This window comes from Melanerpes formicivorus, unplaced genomic scaffold (assembly GCF_026170545.1).
Source record: "Melanerpes formicivorus ecotype bairdi unplaced genomic scaffold, bMelFor1.0.p_v2 SCAF_61, whole genome shotgun sequence".
In the NCBI taxonomy this organism is placed as follows: Eukaryota; Metazoa; Chordata; class Aves; order Piciformes; family Picidae; genus Melanerpes; species Melanerpes formicivorus.
The window spans coordinates 799,058-802,915 of record NW_027142413.1 but is presented as its reverse complement, the minus strand read 5'-3'; the positions used below and the strand labels follow the sequence as shown (position 1 = coordinate 802,915).

Sequence of the window (3,858 nt, the reverse complement as noted above, 5' to 3'; positions counted from 1 at the left end):
GGGCTATCAGGTTGGTTGTATCCCTGGTGTAACTGCAGAACTGTTACACCATTTTCTGTCTTGACAGCCATGAGTATGGCCCTTTAGAAATGTTTCTCTAAGGATATCACAGGGTTTTCTCTCTTACTCCTTTGTTTCAGTTTTGTATCACAATGGAGAGTAGGGTACAACTCAAACAGCAAACTGATGGTTTGCATTTTAGCATGAAGCAGATAATTCAAAATTGTTAGCCTCTGCTTCCCTCAGTGTATCTCCAGTGCCAAAAGCTCTGTTCAAGCATAGGGTCACTCATTAGCCCCATGTTGGCTTTCTCCACTGTGCAACTGGGCAGCACACAAACTGTGCACAGCAGGTGTTGTTAGCTCTTTTCTACTAAGTTTGGACGAGCTGCTTCTAATTAGTTATCCTTGCAAACAAGGTAAGAAAATGTGGTAAATATGGCCATGCAGGCTGTCTACCTAAAAGCCCAATAAAGTCACTGTTCTGTGGGGTCTGGCTGGAAGCTGATGCCACATGTGAAATAGAAATAGGCTTTATACACTTTTTAAAGGACAGACCATCGTGGCTTCTGCAAAGAAGTATAATGATAGTGCAGACATTAATGTACAGACTGCTGTGTATTTTGCATCTACAGTTAACCTTTATTTGTTGCATAAAGTAGCTGATATATATATAGCAGTGCCTGGACATATTGAATAGCAGTCCAGAGACTACTCTAAAAGGTTAAGCTCTGGCCATTTAAATTATGAACACCTCATCTAAATGACAGTGTATTCTGGATCAGTCAGAGATGTTAACAGTGAACCTAATAAATGAATACTCATTAAGATGCCCAATGGAAAATATTTTCATCTACATGGAGAGAACACACTGGGCTGTTTCTACAGAGACCTGACTGGCAAGTCACTGCTCATGAGTATGGTGACTCGGCATTATTAATGTTAGAGGATGCACCCAATTGTCTTACTTAAATAAAATAATAGATCCTAAGCTCATAATTTCAATGAATGGAGATAAGCAGAGGACAGATTTCTGGTCTTCAGCTGATGCTAGCCTCAGTGTCACGTACTGGATACTGGCAACCTGTGATCTACTCTAGTGCAAGATCTGCAGTGAGCTTGCTACAACTTGAGTTGGATTTGCACCTGCTTGAAACCATGCTAAGCTCCACTGGTGCCACAGAGAGCTGCAGTTTGTAACCTTAGGGGTTTGTGCTGGGGCAGTTGTGCCAGATGGTGGCTATGTATAGCATGGAGAAAGCTGATGTGGCATATGGCTAGAGCTACTAAAACCCTAAATATGCTTCACTTTAAAATAAACACACACAGTATCAAGTGATGGTCTAATCCTATGACTATTCTCAATTACTGAAAGTTTAGGGTACCTCCTTGTCTGGGATGCTATATTGGAAAATCTGGGATTCCTTTTGTAACCCCTGAGACAAGACAGCTCCAAGGAAAGGAGCTTTAAAATAGCAATTCTAAAAATGCTATTCCAAGCTGGCTTTACTTGAGTCTATAAAAGCAGTGATGACCCAGCTTGTGGCTTGGCATAGTTTTAGAGAACATGGCAGACAATAAGGGAAACTCTGCCAACACTAATATCAAATTTCTAAGAACTTATCCAAGCAATAATAGTTCAAATTAATTATATGGGATAAATTAAAGTTTGCCTAATAAGTATCATTTTCATGAAAGCTGTAGTGAATTAAAAATAGGCTATTTAGAGCTATGCTGAACTGTAAAACATTCATGCCCCTCTCCTGAACTGAAGTTGATGGGATCTCTCCAGAGTAAGACAAAACAGATGTGACTTGATGGAGAGAGGAAACAAGTCTCATAATGTGTGCAAAACTTTTGCTTCAGACTAAATGGCTGCAAGAATTCCTGTTTTCTCCAGACAGGCTATCCTAGATGCCATCCTGAAGTGCCTCAATGAAGAAATGTCTACTGATATGTCCTATATGCAACTGCCTGCCTGGGGAGGTGTTGGAGTCACCATCACTGGAAGGTGTTTAGGAGGAGACTTGATGGGGTGCTTAGTGCCATGGTTTAGTTGATTCGATGGTATTGGATGATGGATTGGACTCAATGATCTCGAAGGTCCCTTCCCTTCCCTTCCCTTCCCTTCCCTTCCCTTCCCTTCCCTTCCCTTCCCTTCCCTTCCCTTCCCTTCCCTTCCCTTCCCTTCCCTTCCCTTCCCTTCCCTTCCCTTCCCTTCCCTTCCCTTCCCTTCCCTTCCCTTCCCTTCCCTTCCCTTCCCTTCCCTTCCCTTCCCTTCCCTTCCCTTCCCTTCCCTTCCCTTCCCTTCCCTTCCCTTCCCCTACTCTACTCTACTCTACTCTACTCTACTCTACTCTACTCTACTCTATTCTTAGTGTATTCTCAGCTGAACTCGAATATCAGGCTTTGGGCTGTACTGCATGCTCAAAGGCTAAGATTTAATTGCTTTCTAATTTTAAGGTATTAGTTACAAAGTATCTGGATATGGCATATTCTGCTTCAGAGGCTTAGTCATTGTACTCTGTGACACAGTGACTAAAGATTTTAAGATTGTCCCTTAACAAGGAGACAAAAATGAAGAAGTGCCTTTGTGTGCATGTATGCAAAGCAAAATTTTGTGCTACTAAGTTATGAAATTACAAGTTTAACACAATTTATATATATATAAAAAATTGCCCACGCAGCGCCTCAGAACGTGGATTTCGGCGGTTCCATGGTGTAATGGTTAGCACTCTGGACTCTGAATCCAGCGATCTGAGTTCAAATCTCGGTGGAACCTACTAGTTTAGAGGAGGAGACTCAGGGGTGACCTTATTGCTCTCTACAACTACCTGAAGGGGGGTTGTAAACAGGCAGAGGTTGGTGTCTTCTCCCAGGCAGCCAGCACCAGAACAAGAGGACACAGTCTCAGGCTGCGCCAGGGAAAGTTCAGGCTGGAGGTCAGGAGGAAGTTTTACACAGAGAGAGTGATTGCCCATTGGAATGGGCTGCCTGGGGAGGTGGTGCAGTCGCCGTCACTGGAGGTGTTCAGGAGGAGACTTGACAGGGTGCTTGGTTACATGGGTTAGTTGATTGGGTGGTGTTGGGTGATAGGTTGGACGTGATGATCTTGAAGGTCTCTTCCAACCTGGTTTATTCTATTTCTATTTCTAAATGCCATTCAAAAGTAAAGATTAAGTTCATGTTTGTTCTGAAGTATGAAGTCAGATGTCAGCACTCTGTTTCTATTGCTTATGAATTCTCTTGTACAAACAGCTATTTAAGACACACAAGGCAATAGAATATTCTGATGAAAATGTGAGACACTGAGGAACTGAAATTCTCTCTGAAGACTCTTTCTTTGCAGCAATCTGGTGTAATGTGCAGACTTCATTCTAACTGTGAGAAGACAAATTTTGCTTTTTTTTTGGTCTGAAGCTAATGTCTTCCTGCCAATGCTTGTGGTATTTCTCACATATTTAAAATACCAATTACCTGAAGTAATAGTGACCCTCTGTCCTTCTAAAATTTTTATCTTTGCATATAGACATTGAAGTTAAAAAGCAGATGGTGAAACTGGGAAACTGAACGGTGTTACTTACCTGGCCATAATGTTATCTAAGTCTACTCATAGTACTTTCTGCTGAACTTTGTGGGGTTTTGTTGTTTGTTGTTGGCTTCCCCCACCCACCCCGTGGAATTCATCTGGAGTCTGTATTTTTGCTTAAAGGAGAAACAAAGAGAGCTGTAAATCAACATAGTCCATTTTTTTCTTTAAATGTAAACAGTGTACAGTGTGCTCCAGTTCCTGCTGGAAGTCTCTTAAACTAACAAGCCATTTGAGTCAATTATTATAATAGCTGAAGGGAAGTGCATG

The 3,858-nt window shown here is 41.9% G+C and overlaps 1 non-coding gene across 1 annotated transcript; it reads left to right on the top strand.

Annotated features, from left to right (window-relative positions):
- Nucleotides 1-2,709: 2,709 nt before the first annotated feature.
- Nucleotides 2,710-2,781, top strand: TRNAQ-CUG (transfer RNA glutamine (anticodon CUG)). Its single transcript has one exon. It is a non-coding gene; the product is annotated as a tRNA-Gln (tRNA).
- Nucleotides 2,782-3,858: the final 1,077 nt, after the last annotated feature.